Here is a 25648-nt window from a genome sequence, read left to right as displayed (position 1 = left end):
ATGTGAGTAAGGATATCACAATCAAGATTTACACTTACTCTTCTCTGCCACAATGCATTAGTTTGTACCTGGATTGATGTTAGGTAAAGGCACAACTAGATTTTAAAAATGTTGCCAAGGCGTAGGCACCTAAATCCATGTTTAGGCACCTAAGTAAGATTTAGTTTTCACATGGTAAGCACCCACAGATAAATTCAAGCTGTGGATGCCTACAGTTCTGAAAACAATCAAGCAACTTACTTTAGGCACTCAAACTTGATAAATGTATCCTAACATTTTTTGCATGTATCTGGATTAGAATAAAGACAGTTTGTGTAAAGCTTTTTCTCAGGTAGCTGTTTGCTGAATTGTTAGATGGAAAGCTACTCCCTTTTAGTTGCAATAGGAAAGTGATTGTGGTGACGTTAACAGGCGATGCGAGTGTGTTATGGAGGGGAGAAACAAATTTATGATCAGTGACCTGAGGATTAGGAATCCTGCATGCTATTATTCAAGGCCGAGTCACAGATTAACAGGGTGACCTAGATTAAAAGCATAATAATACTTACCTATCACACAAGCCTGTTATGGTTCTTCATTATGTTATATAGGCATAGGCATAGATCCCCTCATTAGCACTGCACTTAACATTTTGAATATTACCAAACACATATGGCAGGGTTCTCAAACTTCATAGCACCACCTCCCCCTTCTGACAACAAAAATCACCACATGATTCAAAAGCCTGAGCTCCACTACCCCAGACCCCCTCCTACCCACCAAAACTAAAGCCCAAGGTTCTTCAGCCCCAGGGAAAGGACCTATAACTTAAGCCCTGACACCCAGGGCTAAAGCACTCAGGCTTTGGCATCAGCCCTGGGTGTTGAGGCTCGGACTCGGGCTCGGGCTTTGGCTCTGGGTGATGGGGCACAGGCTTCTGCCCCAGGCCTCAGCAAGTATAAGTTGGCCCTGGTGATTTCATTAAAAAGGGGCCCTTACCCACTTTGGGGTCCAGACCCACAGTTCTAGGGATGGGATAATTTTTCCCCATGTGCTCTGTATTCTATATGTCTTTCTTTTAGAATATAAACATTTAGGGACAAGATTGCCTTTATTTTATTGTTGTACAGAGATAAGAATATAGCTGGCGTTAAAATACTAAATAATAGTAATGATTATACGATGAAGGAACATTAAGAGATAACTTGGGACCTTGAACTTTGGATATGTGGTTTTTCAAGTTTGCACGTTACTTGGTCATTTGTATTTGCCATTGTTTGTTTTTATTTTGTAATAAAATGAGCCCTGAATACATTTTGACTTGAGGTGACTTCTTTTTAATAAATAAAGTCTGAAAGACTGTTTAATTATTCTATTTAAACTGAAAAAAATGAAGGAAAGCCTTAGGTGTATGTATTGTTCACAAGGGACCTTTTAAAAAGAATGTTGCAACTTTTTAAGGCTGAAAATAATCTAGGTTTCTGTCAACAGATGATACCAGGAGAGATCTCAGTCTCTTTAAGCCTTCTGTGGTTTATCTACTACCCAAATGGAGATCAGTTAGCCCCTCACAAACTGTAACAAAAATAATAAAATTCAAGTTCTAGATGTAAACTAAAAATGTAGTCCTGACTGACCATATTCAAATTGTTACCCTATTATTTTGGAGAGATCATCTATTACTACATTGCTTTTGTCTGGTTTATATATTTACTTAGAAGACTTACCTGGCATTTCTGGGTCCTTAACTCAAATAATTTTTTTGTTTTTCTCTAGTTAAATCATTGTTCTGGGGTGGGGCTAGGGATATGGGGTTCAGTATACAGGGTGCCCCAGAGATAGGGGACAATCCCAGCCCTCTCTCACTGCAGCAGCTTGGGGTTAGGTGAGACGAGCCTGTCCATGGCTGATGCTGCTGCAGCAGCTCAGAGGAAGGGTGCATGTCCAGACAGACAGACAAACTCTCTCAAATATGGTAGATAGCTGTCCCTTTCTCCACTCCTGCCACCTGCTGCCCCAATGCACTAATAGTGGTCCCGATCCCCATCTCTGGCCCTTTGTTGCTCCCCCTTCCCTTGATCATTATACAGTTTAACTGTTCCTGCTAGCATAGCCTTCCTTTTCTGTTTTAAGAGAAATATTCACATTCTAGGCACATCCCATTGTCCTGGCACAACCAAACCTTTACCTTGCTTTAAGTTATGATAAGAGAAAGCTGCGTACCAAAGTTGGTGAACCCAGCTCTTACTGCTTAAGAGGAGTTCTTGAACAAACAGGCAGATGGACAGCCAGCCAGACACACTCACAGACAAACTCAAATATACAGTAGATTGGTAATACTAACTTCTTCAGCACCCACTGCCAAGGTATCTAGAAGCCTTAATTAGGCAGGACAAAATCCAAATAAGAGAAAAACAAAAACTCTTAGTCGAAAACAAATGAATAAAAATGTTTTTTAATTTATTCACTACAGTTGGGCTTGAGGGAAGGTATTACCTGAGTGTTACAAAGCTATTCTGTGTATCAGAAGAGGCTGGTCAGAATCATGGAAAAGGAAAGGGATAATCTACAGAAGTCTTGTTCGGGAGTGAATATTTGATGCATTATTTTGAACGAAGGAATGCATTAATTACAGTCTAATGTGGGTTGAAAAATAAACAGGGACATTTGTTTTCTTCACAGCATTGGCTGGTGTAAAGCCAAGCTACTCAGAGAGAATTGTAGATTCCTTGCAGATTATTGGTGCTATGAGGAAGAAAGGTGAGAAATATAGAACATGGAGAGATTTCAGATCCCAGTTATGAAAATCAACCTTGCCCCAAAGTTCAAGCCTATCTCCCTGGAAAGCCATACAGCTAAAAACCTACTGAAAACCTCGCAGGGAAGTCTCCTGTAGCAAGCAAGCTGCATGCTGCAAGACATAGTTCCTAAATCCTTAAATAACCTCTTATTAGATCGTGGGCTATGAGACCTACTTCCAGAGTTGTATCTTCCCTGTTTGTTGTTGTTGTTGTTGTTGTTTTGTTTTGTTTTTAAGAATGTGAACTCTTTGGTGATGGGACTTTCTTTATCATCTTTACTGTACAGGGAAAGAAAATTGTTGGTGCAGAAAATAAATATTTATAAGAATAATGAACATTAAGGCTATGCTTGAGGCAGTCTACAGCGTATACATAATGCATATTACACTAACATGGGTATAAATAGCCATGTGGATAGTAAGGCACAACTTAGGAATAAAAACATGCCAGAGCCTTTGGGTATGTATCCTATACAGCTCTCTGCATGCCCAAATAGTGCTATGCTGCTATTTTTACTAGAGTAGATCCTGCTGCCTCAGCAAAAGACTCGGGTTGTAAGTGCCCACAGGTCTCAAATGCAGGCTCAGTGATTTCTAGGCAGCTCACCAGAACCACTAGGGGAATGCCTAGACTACATGCCTGTGTCGGCAGAGGCATGTAAAATAGGCTACCCCACAAAGTCAATGAAACGGGGATTTAAATATCCCCGGCTTCATTAAAATAAAAATAGCCCCATGCTGTGCCAGCTCAGCTGATCGTTGGCACAGAGCGCGAGTCAAGACGCGGATTGGTCGACAGAGGAAGCCTTTGTTGACCGCTCCCTTAAGGCTTGTGAAATGAGGGGGGTGCAGGGTCTGGCAGGGAGCTGTGACCTGGAGGAGGTGGGGAGAGGGGATAAAGAGGGTATTAAAAATCATAGGCATCTGAAATCCAGAAATGTAAAAAAAGTTGTAAAATACAAAAATTCAGACTCATCATACCTCAGAAAATTCAACTTGCCATCAGCTCTGTGACTGCTCTTCACAATCATAAAATGACCATACATCTGCCAACCAGACATCTTCAGCATGTTACAAAACTGTGTTCCTTCAGGACAGAAGTGCTAGAAAACATAAGATATACATTTCCCCTATAACCTACTTGAAAAATATAGCTCCTGCAGCAAAGCCATACCAGCATTATTGTGTCCTTACTATTTCTGCACTTCCCCATGTATGTCTGGGGGTACATTCTATGGTTCTGTGTGTTGAGATGCTCTGGGATTCTTTCCCAGACAGTTGTGTCAATTACAGGAAAACTTGTTTGTCCTTTGGGAAGAATTGTGGGAAGGGCATTATAGGATTGTCAGTATTTAAGTGATTTTTATCCACATCCTCTCTATAAAGTAATTGGATTCCAGCCCATATGACAGAGGTATCCAGGTTCTAAGCCATACTTTAGCCAGGAAACCAGCCTATGCTTTAAGACCCCACAAACCTGAGTTAGAGGTTTTACTTTGTGGATAGTATGGGAGTTTGGGCTAAAATACAGATGAGACCTTGGATTAACCATGGAGTGAAATCAAACCATTATAGTATTTAGTCATTTATGTCTTATTTAGGATCTGATTTAATGCCCATGGAAGTCAATAGGAAAATTCTCGTTTACTTTAGTGGACTTTGCATCAGGCTGTAAGGGAACCTTAAACAGCCATAATAGTTGGTCATGCCAAGACATTTAGATGACAAAAGCAAAATGCAAACAAAGGGCCAATTAAATCTGTTTAAGGGCTTGTTTACCTGGAAAATTGACCAGACTAGTTATTCCAGACTAACTTCCTATGTGCATAATCCTACACTTCAAACCCTACATAAGTTTTAAAATATACATAATGATGCAATACAGTGTTACCCTGGCGTGTGGAATATGAAAATAACCTTAAAAAGATTAGCAGAGGAAGAGGAGGCTATAGAGAATTTTATTGGACTTGTCATTTAGAAACAATTCAGGGCAGATTCTCCAATAAACTGATAGAAGATTTGTATTTAGTGGATCAATCAGATCAAAGTTTGGGGATCAAGGATAGTTCAGAAAATCTTTGTGTTTTACATAATTTGAAAATAACCTAAAATGGCACAGTTTTGCAGACTCTGTAGGTCCTTCGTTACACATCGGCAATAACAGATACTCTGTTTAAATCTTAATATATGCCACAACACACTTGTTGCCTTCAGGTAAAAATTGTCCTGCCAGTACAAGTTAACAAGTAATTCTTGTCTGCTGAGCTGCATCAATAGATGGGTGATCCATTGCTGTGAATGTAGTTAACTGACATTTTCATGGGACAGTCTATTTCTGTGGTTTTTCTAGTGTTAATGACAACTCTAATGGAATGTTCCAACCTTTCCAAAAATAGATTCTTCTTAAGGTCATGATCCTGTAAACTCTTAAACAGGTATGTAACTTTACTTACATTAAGCTAATTAGGACTTCTGCAAATAAATGTATACTGATGGATAAATATTTGCAGAGTCAGGTCTTGAGTTTGGCTTTTGAAAAAGGTTGGTGATTAGAAATCAAACCAGCCCTTTGTTTAGGAAAATTAAGGTTGTAAGGATATAATTTCCTGAGCATGGAAATTATTTTGTAACCAGAATTATGTTACACTTACACATTTCACAATGGCAGAGTTGTGTGATGACCCCCCACAAAGCATTGTTCTAGGGCTGTATTTACAGTAAGATTTAAATAGATGTGACCGTTACTGGCTGACAGCAGAAACACAAACACATAATGTATCTCTTAAAATCAATTGCTGTTACTCAGGGTCTAATAACAATAGCTGACTTTCAACATACAGGGTTTTATAAACCTGTACATCTGTGGACAAGTTTGTGCCAACATATATGCTGAGTGGTATGAAAGGTCCTGATTCTATATTTATGCACGCTTATGCTTTCATTTGCATCAGTGTAATTGTAAATGTGAACAAAAATACTCATGCATAAATGTTTACAGGATTGGGCCCTTACTTTGGCAGGAAGTCCCATTGACATTAGTGCCATTGATTTTAATAATGGAAAAGGTATTTCACTGACATGCTAATGGTCACATTCTGCTCTTAGATACACACATGCAACTACCACAAAAGTTAATGAGAGCGCTGTTTTCAGGAAATTATTACATTAGCAGAGAAAGGGAGAAAGGCTTTAGAATAAGATCGCTACCTACTATCCCTAAATGTTGCTGACTGTGTATGCCTCAGGCAGAGAACAAGGCATTGTGAAGCGCTCCAAATTACAGTGTATGAGCTGACAGAACCCTCCAGTGGTATGGATCAGCGTAAGTGTCAAACATAAAAGTTTAGTTCAGCCTGTCAAATACTTTCTCTGCTTGTGGACATGAAGAGAGTGGATTGCCCTAAATTATTCTATTTATAAGGCTAATTAGTTGTCAGATATGATTGCCAGAAAACTGCTATTAATGAAACCCGCTTGAGCAGGAGCAGTTAAAGTGTGAATGTCCTGGAGCTGAACAGATAGAACCTTGGTCCAGATGTTTATACCTAGGACATACATCTACACTGCACACTTATTTGGGAATAAGCTATTCTGGAAGAAATACTCAGAAATAGCTTATTTCAAAAAAGCACGTCTATACTACAAAGAAGCCTTGAAATTAGTCTGAGGGAGGCTTACCTAATGTGCAGAGCTCGACAATCTATTGAATCTACTCACCCATGATGAGTAGATTTCAGCCCGGTGCCCCGTTTACCGGCGGCGTGCACATGCGCAATGCGGCTCTTGCGCACACACAGTGCTGGGCTGGCAAGCGGCTTTCTCCGCGGTTCGTCTAGCCCTGCTAATGTGGACGTGCTATCTCAATTTAGAGTCCCAGGAGGCACTGGGGAGTAATTATTTTGAATGGCCTTGGGGAGGAGCTATTTCGAAATAGCAGAAGTGGAGCATCCACACTACAGCTATTTCAAAATAGCTATTTCAGAATAGGTGTTATTCCTCATGAAGTGAGGTTTACAGAAGTCAGAATAAGCTGTCCGTGATTTCAAAATGACAGAATTGCTGTGTAGATGCTTATATTATTATTTTGAAATGATGGCTGTTATTCTGAAGTAACACTGCTCTGTAGACACAACCATGTAGATAAGTAATACACTTTACAGGAAGCACAAAGCTCAGGGTCTTTGATAGTGTGTGTGTTTATAAGAGAGAGAGAGAGAATGGATTCTAATCTGTAGGCTACGTTTACACTGCAGGCTTCTTGTTCAAGAACTGTTTTGCATAAGCCCCTGTCCACAATGCCATGTGCTTTTGTGCAAGAGATGCGCTTTTGTGCAAGAGTGTCCATGGCAGTGTGGACGCTCTCTTGCGCAAGAAAGCTCTGATGGCCATTTTAGCCATAGGGCTTCTTGCGCAAGAAACTCTTGTTGCCCGTTCACACTGACTTCTTGAGCAAGAGCTCTTGCGCAAGAGGGCTTATTCCTCATGGGGAGAGGAATAACTCTTGCACAAGAAGCCCTCTCTTCTGATGCTTTACTGTAAATTTACTTGCGCAAGAACACACGTGCAGTGTAGACACTCTGCAAGTTTTTGTGCAAGAACAGCTGTTCTTGCATAAAAAGCCTGCAGTGTAGGCATAGCCTTATTGTTCCCACAGGGAAGTCTCTGCTTCAAATACTGTGGGAGGAAAAAAAGAGCAAAGATGGGGTGATAACACATTAACAAAGCTAGGGTGATAACACACAAAATTTCACTTTAGGTCATCCAATTCTGGGGCTCTATCTACTGCCAGAATCTTGGGTTTTTGCTGAAGTTCTTCACTATCTATCTAAGACGATGTATCTACTATTCATAATTTTAGGGAGTTCTGCACTGACAATGAGATGAATCTACTCTGTGTGATCAAAGTTGTGTCCTAACTGTGAGGTTTTAAAGCTTCAGAATCTTTATTGTTATGGTGAAATTATTGTGCCATTGGACTTAAGAATGGCTAACATAGTTCTTGCCTACTTTTTGCAAGATTGCTCACATAATTGTCATGCTGGAAAAACTCCACCACTTGGGGCTAAGTCAAAGTGATCTATTTTTGTCTTTAAGGTAAAGAGAAGGGTATTTTAGATCTGCACAACCACATTAAGTTTCAGAATATGGACCTGTCTACCCTGGTTTAACGGTTGTAATATTAACTGTTCAAAGTAATTCATCTCTTTCTCTAGATTCAGGTGAATAAACAATTGGAATGTCTGTTTCCCTGCCAAGTAGGCAATCAGAATACCATAGGGCATGTCTGCACTTGAAGCTTGTTGCAGGTTTTGTGTAGCCACATTAAGCGATCCACAACTATTGGGTGAGCAGTTTGTATTCACCATATTGCTACTCTTCATTTACAGTACTTTTGGTTTGTATTATTGCAGCCAGACAGACTGCAAAGCTTTGAAATAAGTGTTCAACTTCTATCCAGATATCCCATGGTGCATTGCTCCATTGATGTACTGTGTGTATTCAGGGTTGTTGCTTTTTTGTTTTTTATTTTGCACTGTGCATTGTAAGAAACTTCTGAAATTTGGGGAGGGTTGGGATCAAGCTAAATGATTCATATGATTCTTCTCCTTTCTTGCCATCAACCATCTTTTTTAGGAGGTGCTGTCACTCAGGTCATATGGCTGAGTAATATACAGGAGGTTATTAAATGGTTTACATGGTTGGAGTTCCCTAGTTGTCTTGAGGCCAGTGATGGGACACAAACCTATTTTTTGCCCTTCCATACCAAGTGTCAGTGTACATCAACAGAAAGGTCATTTTACCATGGTGTTTCAAGGTTTGCTTGATCATACTGGAAAGATCCATTGTGCCAGGATCTTTAGAAAATTTAAACTGTTTTCTGCAATGAGAATAGGAACATTTACTCCAATGGTGACTGTGAGCACTGTTGGTATTGCCGTTCTTCCAGTCATTCTGGCTTATGAGAGATAGAAATTAGCTATTTAACTATATCCTGACTATTTGTAGAATGATATTGGAATGGGCATTTGGAACATTAAGGCTATGTCTACATCACAGAGTTTTTGCGGAAAACCAGCAGTTTTTCTACAAAAACTCACGGCGTATCCATACCTCAAGCACGTTTTTGCGCAAGAGAATCAAAAGAACAGAGGGGTTTTTGCACAAAAAGAGAAAAGAGGAAAAAGCACAGGTACCCTAGTGGCCATTCTGTGAATAGCAATCAGAGCTTACTTTCAAGAGAGCGTCTGGATGCTCTCTTTCGCAAAAGCCCATCGCTTTTTCGATGTGCTTTTGCAGTATGGGCGCGCTCTTGCACAAAAAGTTTTTGCAGAAGATCTCTTCTGATAAAAGTGTCTTGCACAAGAAGTCTGCAGTCTAGACATAGACTAAGAGGTAAATGAAGGAGCTTGTTGTTGGGGTTGAAGGAAGATGAGATCTGCATCTTGTGATAACTGCTTGCTGTGTTTTACAAGAGCAAAGGGAGAAAGCTTTGCAGTTGTATGGGGGAGAAAGTAGACAGATTTGCTGAATGTTTTGAACTGCCAGAAGGGTGACCTCTATAAAATGTTATAACTACTCAGGGGCACAGAGTCAGCAATACATTATGCTCCTAACCTGAGTGTTGGGGCTGCATGTGACCAATGCATTGCTTTTGTATAAAGCTTTAATCATGATCACCTCACAGCCTCATTTGTGTGTAGCAATGCAAAGATTTTATTAAGTTTCATGTGTGCATTTTATTACACTTTATGTGAGGATTTAAGTAGAGCAAATGTGTGGATTCTATGAGAATAAAGCTGGGCATTTCAGTGAAATATATAAAACTCAAAATCATAAATGCAAAAGGTATTTTCAGTGATTTTTATGAATAACAGTGAACACACCAAGTTCAGGGTATAAAATAGTGAAAACACACACACAATTCTGTACAAAGTTAAACTATTTAAAAGTAATAATAATAATTTTAAAAGTTGCATGCAGACAAGTTTGCAGTTTCAAACAAAGCCCTGTGCTTCATTGTTTGACTTTGCATCATCCCCAGAAGCTGTGTCTGTGATGTGCTAGCAATTTTCCAGATCATTGAGGAACTCAACTCCTCTGCCCCATGGTTACCACAAAGAGAAAAGGATCCAATTTGTAGTCTTCATGTCATGATCAAATGTTGCTTTTCTTTCTCTCTCTTTTTTTTTTTTTAATTCCAGGAGAAAATATGAAAAAGACAGAAGGGAAAAAGAGGAGAGTGAGTAATGGTGATGAAGAGAAGAAATATGTTGGGTTGTTTTAGACTGCAGGCTTCTTTTGAAAGAAGCTTTTCTGGAAGAGATCTTCTGAAAAAACTTCTTCCGAAAGAGAGCGTAAGTGCATCGAAAAAACGATCTGCTTTTTTGAAAGATAGAGTCCACACTGAATGGATGCGATCTCACATTTAAGCTGTGATTACTATGAATGGAGTGGCCACCAGGGCACCCGTGCTTTTTCCTCTTCTCTCTACTTTCGAAAGAACTTCCTCTTCCCCATCCACACACTTTACTTTTTCCAAAAGAGCTCTTTCAGAAAAAGGCTTCTTCCTCATAGGAAAAGGCTTACCAATGTTGAAAGACCCTCCCCCCTCTGTTCTTTCAATTTTTTTCAAAAGAACACAATTGCAGTGTGGACATAAATGAAGATTTTTGGAAAAATGGCTGTTTTTCTGAAAAATCTCTGTAGCATAGACATACCCTCTGTCTTTGAAAATGCTGCTCTCCTCAGAGAATCTCATGGCAAACAATAATCTATTAGGCTATGTCTACACTATAGCCCTTTGCGCAAAAACATACGCAAATGAAGCAACACATGAAATATCGCCACACCTCATTTGCATAATTAATGAGGCTCTGTTTTTGCGCAAAAAATCCCTCTTGCGCAAGAGGCGTTTTTCCTCTTTTTTTCAGGTCACTCATCAATATAGCTTTCCGCAGTGCTCACTGCCCCCACTAGCCACTGTGAGTATCATGTCCCTCCTCTCTGCCCCTTTCTTTTTCATGTTATGGGAATCAGTTCTATTACCAGCACTTCCCAGTTTCCTGGCACAACCAAACCCTGACCTTTTGCTAAGTTAGGAGAAGAAGAAGCTGCATACCAAATTTTGCGGCCCTAGCTGTTACCATTTAAGAGGAGTTCCCGAAAAAATGGGCTTGCAGGCAGATAGAAAGAAAAATGGATTTACAGGTAGATAAAAACACTCTGAGATAGATAGATAGATAGATAGATAGATAGATAGATAGATAGATAGATAGATAGATAGATAGATAGATAGATAGATAGATAGATAGATAGATAGATAGATAACTGAAGCATTTTAATATAATTCGTGTGAAAAAAGAATTATACAAAATGTAATTGCTTTGCAGTGTAATATCTAGGGTTGCCAACAGTGTATTTCAAAAATAAGGGACTGTTTTCTTAGTACTCATGCCCTAACCATCCTCTGAATATTATTATTGTTACTATATGGGAAGAGATTCCAGATGACTGGAAAAGGGCAAATATAGTGTCCATCTGTAAAAAGGGGAATAAGGACAACTCAGGGAATTACAGATTAATCATCTTAACTTCTGTACCGGGAAAGATAATGGAGCAAATAATCAGGGAATCCATTTGCAAACATCTAGAAGATAATAAGGTGATAAGTAACAGTCAGCACAATTTGTAAAGAACAAACCCTGTCAAACCAACCTGATAGCTTTCTTTGATAGGATAATAAGCCTTGTGGTTAAGGGGAAATCGTAGATGTGGTATATCTAGACTTACCATTCCCAGAGTGTGGTAATTAATGGCTCACTGTCATGCTGGAAGGTCATAATGAGTGGGTTTTTGCAGAGATCAGTTTTGGGACTGGTTCTCTTATATATCTTCATCAATGATTTGGATAATGGCATAGAGAATACACTTATAAATTTTGCAGATGATATCACGGTGGGAGGAGTTGCAAGTGCTTTGGAAAATAGGAGTATAATTCAAAATGATCTCGACAAACTGGAGAAATGTTCTGAGGTAAATAGGATGAAATTCAATAAGGACAAATGCAAAGTACTCCACTTAGGAATCATAGAATCATAGGGCTGGAAAAAATCTCAGGAGGTCATCGAGTCCAGCCCTCTGCCCAAAGCAGGACCAATCCCAAATAAATCATCCCAGCCAAGGCTTTGTCAAGCCGAGACTTAAAAACCTCTAGAGATGGAGATTCCACCAACTTCCTAGGTAACCCATTCCAGTTCTTCACCATCTGCCTGGTGAGATAGTTTTTCATAATATCCAGTCTAGACCTCCCCCACTGTAACTTGAGACCATTACTACTTGTTCTGCCATCCATCATTACTGAAAACATTTAAGGAAAGCTACATTTAAGGAAAGATGTGGACAAATTGGAGAAAGTCCAGAAAAGACCTTGATTAAAACCTGACATATGAGGAAAGATTAAAAGAATTGGGTTTGCTTAGTCTGGAAAAGAGAAAACTGATAGGGGACATGATAACAGCTTTTGAGTATCTAAAAGGTTGTTTACAAGGAAGAGGGAGATTGTTTTCCTTAACTCCAAATGAAAGGACAAAGATCAATGGGCTTAAACTGAAGCAAGGGAGGGTTAGGCTGGACATCAGGAAAAATTTCCTGACTGTCAGGGTGGAATATACTTGTCAGGGCTGGTCTGGATGGTGCTTGATTCTGCCATGAGTGTAGAGGACAGGACCTGATGATCTCTCAAGGTTCCTTCCAGTTCTATTACTCTATTTTTATCATCATTATTAATAATAATGATAATAAGCAGTACTTACCTACATTTGCCAGGGGTATTTCTTGTTGCTTTTTTGCAGCACTCAAAAACTCACATTGTACAGAGATGAAATAATAGGGATGTCCTATGTAACAAAGGACTGTTGGCAACTCAAATAACACACTGCTGTGTGATATGATGCAGATACAAGGCCAGTAGGTTATGTAGCCTTTACATAATTTACGTAGTCTTAAATTAGCCTTAGGAAGTCTCCTTTGTTATTTTCTGAATACAATATAAACTTACTGGGCCAAATACTACTCTGTGTACTCTTGCAACCCAATCCTGCTAACAGTAAAGTTATGTGGGAAACTAAAACTAGAATATTGCCCTGTTACGAATGATAACATCAAAGACAAATTTCCACTTACTAAAAGAAAAATAAGTTGAATATTCAAGTACAAAGACTACAGCATTAAGAATCTACTCTCACAAGCATATACATACTGAAGTGGAAATCTCAGATAGTCTACCAAAGACAAAAATTAGGTCTAAATATTATTTCCCAGTTCATACTGACGAGTATGTGATTACAGAATTTGACACTTATCAACCTTAATTTAATGTAATTTTCTTTTAGAGCATAAAAAGTTGTATAAATATAATTGAAAAGTATTTTGTATTTAAACGAAACAGGCAATTCAGGATTAAACCTTACCCTAAAAACTGTACTATAGATGTCAAGAAAGAACACTATTTCTCGTTTTTCCATGGCTGACAATAGCTGGCTCTGCACCAAATAACATTTATATCATTATCTATATTGCAATCAGCATGCACTCTTTTTTCTGTAGCCAACAGTTTTGTTTAAGATTGGCAGCTGTGGTGGCTGGAGGAAAGGAGGACATTTTGGTTCAGATGTGTGCACTTTTCAAACATAAGTCAGTGGCAGCAATTTTTCAGAACAAGTTTCAATGGATGTTGTTTCCAAGGACTCTGGAATCTACCGTATTTTCCGGCGTATAAGACGACTTTTTATACTAAAAAACATCCCCCAAAAATTGGGGGTCGTCTTATACGCCGGGTATAAACATACTGTAGCTTCAGCTACTGTGACGGGGTGCCCCCATCCCTGGGTGCGCCCGCGGACGACCCCGGCATTGGGGGGAGGAGAGCAGGAGCCGGCTCGCTCCCCCGGCGGTGCGGCGCGTGCGCCCAAGTCTGCCTGCTGTGTTTAAAAGGCGGCCGGACCAGCTGGTCAGGGGTGGAAGCGGCGGAGAGCATGGGGCCAGCCGGGGCGTCCCAGGGAGTGACCGCAGACGCCAGCTGGAGGAGGATTGCGGCGGGCACGGCTGGGAGCAGGGAGGCAGCCAGGGGGCCTTCCGGGGACAACTGCAGATGCCGGCCGAGGGAGGAGGCCGGAAGAAACCCCGAGCAGCGGCGGCGGGGGCAAGCGGGGAGCACAGAGCTGGCACGAGAGGCAGGCACCGCGGCAGGGCGACCCGGGGTGCCAAGGTGGCAGAGATGGCCCGAGAGGTCACGAGGTGGCGGAGGACGGTGACGCAAGGGGAAGAGAGTTCCAGACCCCCGGACGTGCACTGGACTCGGAGGCGAGGTGGCCCGAGACACTGGCTCTTGGAGCAACACTTCCAACAGACCCAAAGGGGCCGTGAGTAGCCCCCCTGACGGGCACCGGTTCCTCCCTATCCCAGATTACGGGGACTCTCCCCCAACCGGGGAAGTGGATGGCTTGTTGGGCGGTAGGTTGGTCTCTCCCAGATAAATGGGCGTAGACCGCAACCTAAACCCCCCTTTGCAAGCAAGCCTAGAGCAAAGCTAGGGAGTGGGGCCTCTGTGCAGTCAACACGAGGACCCGTCCCCACACGGGTTTGGGGGGGGAAGGGGGAGGCGGGCTATTACAACCTTTGCCAATCCGAGCAGGCTTTGTATGCATTAATAGAATACACCGCTTGCCGGGATTGGCTCAGCGCGGTTGTAACGAGCGAGCCCGTCCGGCTCCCCGCTGTCTCTGCTTCCCCCCCTTTTGCGTAGTCCCCCTCACCCCTTGTGCTACCCCACTTCCCTCTTTCCTGTGCTGCGTGCCTCTCCTTCCGTGTTCCGTGCCTCCTTCCTCTGTTGTTCTCTCCTCCTCCCCTATTCTTCCCTCCTCCTCCTCCTCTGCTCCTTCCTCCTCCGTTCGCTCTCTGTCTCGTTCCTTCCTCCTCCTTGCTCCTCCGTCCTCCGTCCTCCCCCTATCTTTCCCTGTTCCCCTTTTTAAATCCCCCGCCGGCATCCGGTCCTGGTGACGTAAGGCTCCTCCCCCGCCGTGCGTCCGGGTCCGATGACGTCAGACGCCGCGTGGTCAGGCTCCGCCCCCGCCTCACGTGGACGTCCTGGCGTCGCCCCGCCCCCGCTGCGCCGCCCGTTATCCGGGCTGCGGCAGAGGAGCAGGCCCTGCAGGGTTGCCGCACTCCCTGGGTGGCACCCAGGAGAGCCAGCGCGATCGCAGGCTGAGTGCGGGGCGGGCCACCGGGTGGGGTGTGGGGGCGGCGCGACCCGTCACAGCGGTACATACAGTATCAGCACAGGGATGTTCTGTATAGGGGGGTAGTCTTATACGGCGAGTATAAGACAAAACCTATGTTTTACCTGGAAAATTAGGGGGTTGTCTTATACACCCAGTTGTCTTATACACCGGAAAATACGGTAACAACATCCTCAACAATGAGCCACATGGCTCTCCGTTAAAGAAAGTCACATCAGCTTTACCTCATTTATGTAATACATAACAATTCTATTGGGGTAATATCTTGACCAGTATAATCAAATAATATTACTAATGACAGATACAAGTGTTGTGCTGCTCTGATGACTTTGTTGCCAATTTTTAGATAGCTTTAAAAAGTTTTATTTTAACTGTATATGATCTACATTTTTCTATTGGAATGTATTTGCCCGTGTTCAGAAATAAATATTATCCCTTGGAGATAGTTGCATTTATACTTGTCTGCTCTCACTGCAGTCCTGGATATCACTAATTTGTTTGAGGATGTTGTAAGAGTGCTTGTAGCATTTTGTGACATGCCTGCACGTTAGATGTATTTCTCAACTATTTTATAGGCTCCCGGTGAAAATAACAGTGTCTTGACAGAGTTCATAACTCACATAACTTACTGGCAGCCTGTAAATGATCCATTGTTTAAGGTGGGTTCCCTACACAAATACAGAAGGACTTCAGATGAGGTTTGTTCCAAGTAATTTGAATTGTGAGTAACTAACTTCTGCTGAACAGCTAACAGACCTTGTGGCAGTTCAAATGAAACAGAAAATCACATCCATGGATGAATTTGTTAACTCTTCCCTTGCCAGATAATTTTTTTCTCATCTCCTTTTTATATAAGGTCAGTTGATCCAGAAAATGGCATCTGCTTCTAAGTAAACCTTAGATGACAAAAATTAAGAAAATGTGTTACTTGCCATCAATATTACCAGTAACTTTCAGGCAGTAGTGAAAGTAACTTAACATTTTTTACCGGAAGTGTCCTATTGCAACCTGGGTCTCTGCCAGTTCTTTACATAGCTCCCTGATGGCTTTTGCTGCAGTTCAGCCAGCTCTTGCCAGAGCTGAGCACCAGGGTGCACCCGCTTACTTTCACCTCTGCATTCCAGGTCTCTCCCTGTTCTTTATGTCTCATCTCCATTTCCCATCAGACCTTGATAGGACTCTGGGCTCTAGTCTCAGCTGCCATGGGGACATTTCAGCTGGGTCTGCTCTCCTGTTTCTCACAGAGAGAAAGAGGTTGCTGGTTCAAATAACAAATACCTTGATCCTTCACTATTGAGAGGAAAAGGGAATGCAACAGGGTCAGCCACCTCCTCATGGCCATAGGTCACATGCCACACCCTGTATCTGTTTTTTCCCTTCTGGACCCCTGAAGAACTGCACAGCCCACAGTGTTTGAAACAAAATTTCCCATTCAGAGTGTGGGTCTAGTTAATTTAATGTTGTGCAGTATCCAATGGCCGTAAGTCCTTCCCTCTTGACTAAGGGATCCCTACACTCCTTCTGGGCTGTTCCTGTCCCTGGTTCCTTTAATTCACCTTTCATTAGTTCCACTTTGGCTGACAACGAAGTCAGTCACAGAACTCAGTGATCTCTCTTGCCTGGTATTCCAACAAAAACACTACGGCTACGTCTACACTGGTCCCTTTTCCGGAAGGGGCATGTTAATTTCACCTATCGTAGTAGGGAAATCCGCGGGGGATTTAAATATCCCCCGCGGCATTTAACTAAAAATGTCCGCCGCTTTTTTCCGGCTTTTAACAAAGCCGGAAAAGAGCGTCTACACTGGCCCCGATCCTCCGGAAAAAGCGCCCTTTTCCGAAGGCTCTTATTCCTTCAAACTTCAAAGTAGGAATAAGAGCCTCCGGAAAAGGGCGCTTTTTCCGGAGGATCGGGGCCAGTGTAGACGCTCTTTTCCGGCTTTGTTAAAAGCCGGAAAAAAGCGGCGGACATTTTTATTTAAATGCCGCGGGGGATATTTAAATCCCCCGCGGATTTCCCTACTACGATAGGTGAAATTAACATGCCCCTTCCGGAAAAGGGGCCAGTGTAGACGTAGCCTACATTTTTACACCATTTTTAAAATGAATTCAGCCCTTTTTCTCCCAAAGGCCTGTCTCCCTCCACTAATTCAGCCACCATGCTCAGGTTTCCTGGCAGGAGCTCAGTATTCTTCAAAACTCCCCTGATTTCAGAAAATTGACTGCAAGAGCCTTTCTCGCTCTCTGCAATTCCCTGAACTTCCCCAGATACTCCCACTGCCTTCTGGATCTTTGTAGGAACATTTCTCCTTCATTGGGCCTCATTAAGGCTACTAATACAATGCAGATGGGCTGGAGGAGCTCCCTTTTAAGGTACGTCTACACAGCACTGGAAAAGAGTCTTGCAGTTGACAGATTCATGCTAGCAGGATTTGTGTTAGCAGGCTAACTACTTGTGTAGATATGTACCTACCGACCGCTATACTTACCTGCATGCCTCCAGTTTCCATCCCGGACACACCACACGATCCATTGTTTACAGCCAAGCACTGAGGTACAACCGCATATGCTCCAACCCCTCAGACAGAGACCTACACCTACAAGACTTAACATGCATCTGACGAAGTGGGTCTTTGCCCACGAAAGCTTATGCTCCTACACTTCAGTTAGTCTATAAGGTGCCACAGGACTCCTCATTACTTGTGTAGATGTTGGATTGATATTTGGGCTTGGCTGAAGCTTGGGTTCTGATGTCCATCCCTGGCCCCCGGCTTCAGAGCCCAAGGTCCAGCCCAGACAGAAATGTCCATATTGATATTTTTAGTGAGCTAGTATGAGTCCTGCTAACATAAGTCTGTTATTCTGAGCTGTGAGACTTGCTCCCAGCAGCTCTGTGGACATATTGTGAAAGGCCCAGTTTGCCCCATGATGAAGAGTTACAGCCCCTCTGCTCACAAAGTATCATTCTTGGGCCCTAAACACAGGCTGAAATAAGTGTTGTCCCAGTCCCCAGACCACCTACAGTGATCAGCTCCTTTTCCTAAAGCCATGGTGTTCAATACACTAGCCACTAGCTACATGTGGCTATTTGTCCAGTTGAGTATAGCTAGTTGGCGTGAACAATGTGGCTATTGGTCCAGTTGAGTGTGGCTAGTTTGCCATAGCAGTAGCCACTATGGCTATGTCTACACTACCAGGTTATTTCGAATTAAGTTATTTTGAAATAATAACTCCTGAAATAACTATTTTCCAATAAGCTTGTTCCTCTTCACAAGCAGGAGTTATTATTTTGAAATAACAAGCCCATTATTTCGAAATAACAGGCTTGGTAGCATGGACGCTCATCTTGTTATTTGGAAATAAAGGGAGTTATTTCAAAATAACTCCCCAGTATAAAATGCCTTATAGTGGTTACTGCTTCAGAATTGGTTGGAGAGCAGAGGTATTGGGTTCTGGAACAGCACAGTACTAGCCTAGAAGGATTCACCTTCCTAAAATCTGAAAAGGCTGGAATGCTCTACTATAGGGACATTCTGTGTTTGACAACTAGAACAATGTATCATAACTAAAAAACAGTTGTTGGAAAAATAGGCATATATCTGGTTGAACATTCCCCATGTGTTTGAATTCTGCATATCTAATAAGTTTCTCAATACCAGAACTGGGTTTTACAGTTTTTATATATTCACAGCTCACAAAACACAAGAGTCTTCCTATTTTAAGATGTTCTAATATGAGTTGCTCCTTAAGAGGGGAATCAATTAAAATAAATTTGTATGTAAAATTAAAGTGCAGTTCTACTAGGACAAGTGACTATAACAATGGAATTGTGGGTTTCCAGGTATGTTTTCTGTCATTTATTTCTATTTCAAGTGTTTTCAGTTTTACAAGTAAAAAAAAGTAGTTTTAATAATCAACTTAGCAAGCTCCAGATGGGATCTGAGATCAAAGCTGGGTGCATCATAATCAGTAATAAAGGTTATTAGGCTTTTGGTTACACCTATGCAGCTCCCTTGTCTTCAAATTATATGCTTACTCACCCCTGTGCCACCCCAATGCCTGCTTAGTATGGCATAAGTTCAACTGTTTAGAATTTAGTAAATAGTTCTGTTGGTCATGTACAAGAAGAATAAGGTTCCAGCTCATACCTTACCTGTGTTGTCTCGGTGGGCTTACAGGAATTAAAAGCAACAATAACTTGTTTTGTCACCAAACTATTTTTGTCAGGAGTTATGCCCTACATGCATATAGGAAGCAGATCTCTTGGGTAAGATGTTGCTTCACATAATCCCTTGTCCTAGTGAAGTTGCTCTTAAGAGTGAGTAAAGCAAAATATAATTGCAATATTTGATGGTCCCTGGTCAGTACCCAGATTCCCTATAAACCCAGTCCTGTATTGTGTCTCTTTGTCTGAGTCATCTGTTTGTATAGATCATGAATCTTTTATATTGTACTAAGCATATTCATACCTGTCCTACTTTCTAGACTTTGGGATACAGTTACCAGGAGCAGTCTCACATCTTTAAATCTCTGTAAGAATGAGAACCACACCACCAGTGGCGAAAATGCTAATGATCACTGTAGCTTCTCGTTAATTGGAAACACTGACACTGATAAGAATGAAAATGACTCCTTTGTTCTGAAAGGGATTCTTACAGGTTTCCTAATGAGCCTGTTTTTTTTATCTGATTCTCCTTCACTTCTCTTCTTTAGACAGATCAATAGGCAGATGAAACAGATAGCTAGAAAAATGAATAGGTAGATAAACAGACTGATAGCAGTACCATATCCCAATCAGAATCTTTTTGTTAAACTTCTGATATCACAAAATATTTTTGGAAAATTCTTATTGGAAAAATTACTGAATTATATGGTGCCCAGCAATTTGTCAGAGTGGAACAAAGAGCTTCACAACATTCACAGGACTATGTGAGCTACACTTGTTTAATGCTGATGAGACGACATTTCCTAGAATATGATGAGTATGAAACAATTTGAAGTTTAGTAGTGTTGGTTACTGCCCTGCTGGAAAGAGCTGATTGAGATCATTAAATTGCAGGTAGGCAGTGCCTCCAGAGTGTAAGGTAGGAATGTGAGTGTGCGGTGATGACAGCAGACTTTGCTCAATACCTGCGTCTATATATATTGTAGGTTTCAGTAGATACCTGGCTGATCCCTTCACTCCATAGTCTGGGAAGAAAGAAGTGGTAAGTAAAAGCCACCCAGACAAACTCTCCATTTAAAAAAAAACTTCACATTAGTTTGCAAGTCAGAGTCTCCACAAATTTCTTTTGCAGCTCATATGAAATAACAGCAACTAGAGCTTATAAAGGAAAGTGAAAATGCACAATGTAGTATAATTCAGTTCTTAAAATGTTCAGCTTCTATCTTTTAATTTGTGCTTATAATATTTTAAAACAGATGATAGAAATGTCTATTGTGTCATAATAAATATTTTTAGAAAGAAACTATATTTTTATTGCTGAATCATAAAAAGGAATTAAAAGTTACTTTAATGGTGGTAAAAAGTAAGAATTAATTCAGCTACCTGTAGCCTGGGGAAATTATGGTCTTAACCCTTTATTTGATGAGTTTTTAAAATACAGATCAGTGAAGAGTAGTATCAAACATCGGGGAGGAAAGTGTAGAATGTAATCAATAAAACATTATTTAAATATATTCCTTTGTGTTTCATTTTATTAGTATAATAGTGTAATGTTTATGTGCAACACTGTTTCAGTATTAGGCAATTTGTCAAGGATACATTGTTTTAAGGTAATTCAGTTTCATACACTGAGGTAAAAGGAGTACATTAGTCTAATATAGTTAGCTGAATTAATGTGACAGGAAACAGACGTCCACAGATATCAGAGGAACTTTTATTAAAGAGGCTCTTCTATTAGATCAGTAAGCCTTTTAGTATTGCTACTTTTTCCTTTCTTGAGATTCTTTACTATGCGCTTCACGTTAAGTTCTGGTAGGTGCCTGTTATAATTTCACTGTTTATTATTGAGTATCTTTCCTTTTTATTTTTAAGAATTGTAACTTGTTTTATTTAGATATCTTTCTGCCAGGTAGTTCACTGAAACATTTTATGTAGTATTAATTGTAAGCAGCATCTTGTGAACTGTTTGTTCATGAGCTGATGGATTATAACCAAGGATTTTCTTTATTTCTACATTGGCTTAGAAATTCATTTTATTTTTTATCTCATGTTATCCATGATTTCATTTTGACATGCTTTAGATTCTATTTTGTGAGGCAACCAGATGCCTAAGGGCTCAATATAAATGAAAAAATATATCGTGATGTAGCATCCACTCTAAACCTTACTGTTTTTCTTCTATGATGGGTTGTTTAGAACTTTTATTTTTTGGCTAGATTCGGATCACTTTATTCATGCCAATAGTCTCACTGAAGTAATTGTTGCTAAATCAAAGAAAAAACTTATCCCTAGCAAGTGTGAGTCATTGTTTGCATGTATTTAAATTATTACCTGTTCTATCATGGTTATGAGAATAAGGCAGCAGTGTGACGAACTCTTGGACCAGATCCACAGCAGATGTGAATGGGTATAGTTCCAGTGAAGTTAATGGAGCTACATCGATTTACACTGTCTGACAAACTGGCCCCCTTTGTCTTTACAAGTCTTAAGTTTATCTCTAGTTATGCATTTTAAATAAATATCCAATATTTATTCTGAATTACTGCTGAGAAGAGTCAATAGATACTTGGTACTAAGATGTTTAGGTGACGAAATAGTATTGATCACATAGAGTTGACTATCAAACTAGAGGTAAAAATGACATTTTTAAAATGAAATCTCTACAGCATGGTGAATGACTATAAAGTATTGTGTGTATATAGAAAAATAAAAAGAGGATACTTAGTAGAATGCATGAATAGCTTATATTGAACAGATTTTTTGTATCTTACCTTAGAAAAGGTATGAAAGATCTAGAAAGAATTTGCTTTTATGATAGTCCAGCTGCTCATTGTATTTATTAATGGTTATATATGAACTTATTAGTACTTTCTGCACAGAGAAAACACCTTCCATCCATTCCAGTCTGTCCCCCCCCCCCCCCCCCATCTCTAGCATTCCACCTCAATTTTACTCCATCCAGTTCCCCTGTAATTTTTACTTCTCTAAACCTTACTGTTTCCGAGTACTTGTTTCAAGCACAACTTGCCCTTTCACTGAACTGTCATGGATGGAAAGGTACAAACAATACTTTATAGACACATGGCAATTAGCAGTTTGTATCTCCTTATGTTAAATCCAGCAAAAGAAATAGACTTGCAACTGCTTTTAATATAAAATTGAAAATTGAAATTGAAATTGGAAGTGATTTAATGAGACACTTGGGATTGTAATACCAGGTAATTTCATGGTGCCTAGAATTGCTCAAGGTATTTACCAAAGAGTTGAACTGTTGTGAATGTGGCATTGTAAGTTTCCATGCAAACTGTGGGCTCACCCTTTGCTGAAATATGCCAATGGGCCGTTCGTATTTCAATGTTAGTTTAAAATATTCCACTTTTTCTTCTGATGTTCTTTAAGGAAGTCACTGTCTAAATTTATATTTGGGAAACAATTAGAACACAGCGGGCACTGCATCGTAACTCGAAATAAGATACGCAATTTGAGCTACGCAAATTGTGTATCTTATTTCTATGCTATTTCAAAATAGCTTATTTTGTCATTTGGCACTGTCTACACAGCACCAAATTTCGAAATAAAACACTATTCCAAAATGTCCTTTACTTCTCGCAGAGTGAGGTTTACAGGGACATCAAAATAGCGAGCCCAAAATAATGGGCTTCCTGAGAAGACACGGGTTAGCTGTTTCGGTGTCCCGAAATAGCGCTGCAGTGTAGACATAGCCTCAGAAGCAAGGGTTACAACTACAGGATCCTATACTTATGACTTGTGAGGATACATTGCAATATTCACTGAGACGGATGTAATCACATCTTGCATACGTATTATATTTCATATCTTTGAAATACTCCTGTCAGATAGCATGCAAAGAATCTTTTGTCATTCTTCTTTAAAAAAGAAATCATTTCCATTTCAGTGCTTGCAACATTTTAGGTGGGAGCCTCTCAAATAGCTTTGAAAATCATGAATAAAGTACATTATTATGTTAAGGACTATGTAGTTAATTCTCCATTGCCTTACATTTTGTGTAGGCATTTATATCTGTACAGAGCAGATATAAACAGGTGTGTCTAGACTACCTAGTTTTGTCGACAAAAGTGGACTTTTGTCGACAAAACTATACCAGTGTCTACACTATCGCGGAGTTCTGTCGACATAACGTCGACAGAACTCCGCGGTTTTGTCGACGCTGGTATACCTCATTTTACGAGGCATAACACTTTCTGTCGACAGAAGGTGTTATTGCCTGTAACACTGCGTCCAGACTACGGAGTTCTGTCGACAAAGCGGCTTGCTTTGTCGACAGAACTCCATGTGTCTGGACGCAAATTGTCGACGGAAGTTTTGTCGACAGTATCTGTCGACAAAACTTCCGTCGACAAAACGCGGTAGTCTAGACGTACCCTCACTTTGCATAGGTGTAGATAACATAAGGGGTAAGAAAATGAATATGAGGTGATGTGGCACCAGGTTTCACCTTTTCTGCAGTGTCCATTTTTTCTTTGAAATATTGTTTCCAAAGTTTTAGTGTTTCTCCTTGGGGAAGATAGTAAAATTGGAAGTGAATATTGCAGTGATAATCCATTTACATTCTGCACCAGAGAGAAGATCTTTATTAAATCAACTGTGGGTAGCTGGGGAGCCAGAATTATGTTAATCAGCCTGTCTCGTGGCTGCACGTTACTTGCTCAGACATTCACTGTTTCACATAGGAAGGGGTTGGGGATTGGGGAAGCAGACATCTTTTGGTGAGACTTAAGTCCAGCCTCTACATGGTTCTACTTTCAGAGACACTTGATAATGTCAGGCAGTCAGGGTTGGATGCTACTGTGATGTCCTCTGTGAAACAGAGCTGCTGAGGGAAGTTACTTCTAGGAATTAGGATATTATAGGGCATTAGATTGTATTCAGCAACTTGGACATTGACAAGACTTCAAATTAAATATTTTTTAAGCATATATTTAGCTATATTGCATCTCTCGTCCCCTGCCATCCTCTCCCTTCCTCTCTCCCACCCCTATGTGCACAGTGTGCTTCATGATAACGAAATAAATAATATAAAAAAGCAATAATAAAAATAAATGACATCTTGTGGAACACTGATCACCATAGTGTTGTGACGAATCCTCATTATGAAACTTCCTTCTGCCAAACTCTTGCGCTTAGAAGATTTTTTGCTTAGTGGGATGAAGGAGGCTGTTTACCAGGTGGAGTTTTCAAGCCCTTTTGCCTCTGGTGATAACACCAGTCTCATTTTCATTTTACCTCAGTAATAAGGGAGGTCTGAAATCTTAAGTTCCACTTTGAATATGGATGTAGCAGAACAGTTCTGCATGTATTTTGTAAGCGATAAGACATGACCTGCTGTGTGGTAAAACTGCCAGTCCAGCCCTAAAACTGGATTTTGGACATCTTTTTTTATATTTGCATTTGGGTTTTAGAGGATTGCTACTGCTAAGCAATTTGTCCCAAGCTGTTTTAATACTGAACATATACTAATGCAACTTGTCCAACAGGGCCGGGTTGTTCTGATATGCGTGAGACTATGAGAATGGCTCCAGGCAAACGGAAATACATTGTTGAAACAAGCAAGAGTGTTTTTTCCTGCTGTATAAAGATCATTCTCGTGTGCTCTCTAAGTTGCTGTGTCTACACTACTATTAAAACTTGACTAATAGCAGTTGTGTAAAGGCACTGGTGTGGCTATCAGAATATTCTATAATTTTCCTGATCTGTGGAAGGAGGAAGATGTTTTCTTTATGAGTGTCATGATATTATACTTAAGAAAGAGGTGACTGATCATTCTGTCTGTGGCTTTCTGCCTCAGCCATGGTTGAACAGAAATAGCCACTGGAGGAGGGTCTGGAACCTGACTCTCCTTCCTCCCACATGAGTGCCCTAGCTACTGGCTGTCAGGACATTCTCACTCGCTCTCTGGCCCAATGATCATTTAATTATTTACACAAAGTGAATAGCTTCAACAAGAGCATTTGTATGACACCTACCCCTGAGCCCAGTGGTTCATGTGCTCACCAGGAAGGTAGGGGACTTGAGAACAAGCCCCTGCTCCAGATCAGATAGAGTGGAGACTTGGACACAGTTCTCCTGCATACTTGATGATACTCTAATCACTGGCATATTGAATAGAAAGAGGGAAGGTGCAACACCACCCCCTTCTTTTATGTTGGCCCAGGTCTGGCCCTACAGGCAAGATAGGTTGGGGAAAACCTAGTCTGAAACTCCTTCCAGGGCTTATATGTGAGATGGGAATCAGGGCAGAGGTGGCTTTACACACGTCCACAAGCAGAAAAATACGCAACCCAAGGAACTATACTGGCAGACATGGAGGCAGCTAAAGAAATATAGGTACCTACACGGTTAGAGGGCAATTCTGCAGAGGTTTAAAGGA

The 25648-nt window shown here is 40.8% G+C and overlaps 1 protein-coding gene and 1 long non-coding RNA gene across 3 annotated transcripts in view; one reads left to right on the top strand and one right to left on the bottom strand.

Annotated features, from left to right (window-relative positions):
* Positions 1 to 3884, bottom strand: part of LOC142829474 (uncharacterized) — a 38058-nt gene extending 34174 nt beyond the window's left edge. The window contains exon 1 of the long non-coding RNA XR_012903898.1: positions 3761 to 3884. This is a non-coding gene — a long non-coding RNA (uncharacterized LOC142829474). The remainder of the gene's footprint in view (positions 1 to 3760) is intronic.
* Positions 3885 to 5192: 1308 nt separating this feature from the next.
* SLC34A2 (solute carrier family 34 member 2) overlaps positions 5193 to 25648 on the top strand; it is a 52956-nt gene continuing 32500 nt past the window's right edge. Inside the window, exon 1 of one of the 2 annotated variants that reach the window (XM_025179010.2) lies at positions 5193 to 5214. The gene's annotated coding sequence lies outside the window, so the exon portion shown is untranslated. Of the gene's footprint in view, positions 5215 to 20155; positions 20282 to 25648 lie in introns of those variants that run through there. The other variant, XM_006138168.4, reaches the window with a different exon arrangement.

The sequence above is a fragment of the Pelodiscus sinensis genome, chromosome 5 (assembly GCF_049634645.1).
Source record: "Pelodiscus sinensis isolate JC-2024 chromosome 5, ASM4963464v1, whole genome shotgun sequence".
In the NCBI taxonomy this organism is placed as follows: Eukaryota; Metazoa; Chordata; order Testudines; family Trionychidae; genus Pelodiscus; species Pelodiscus sinensis.
This window is presented reverse-complemented; position numbering and strand designations above follow the sequence as displayed.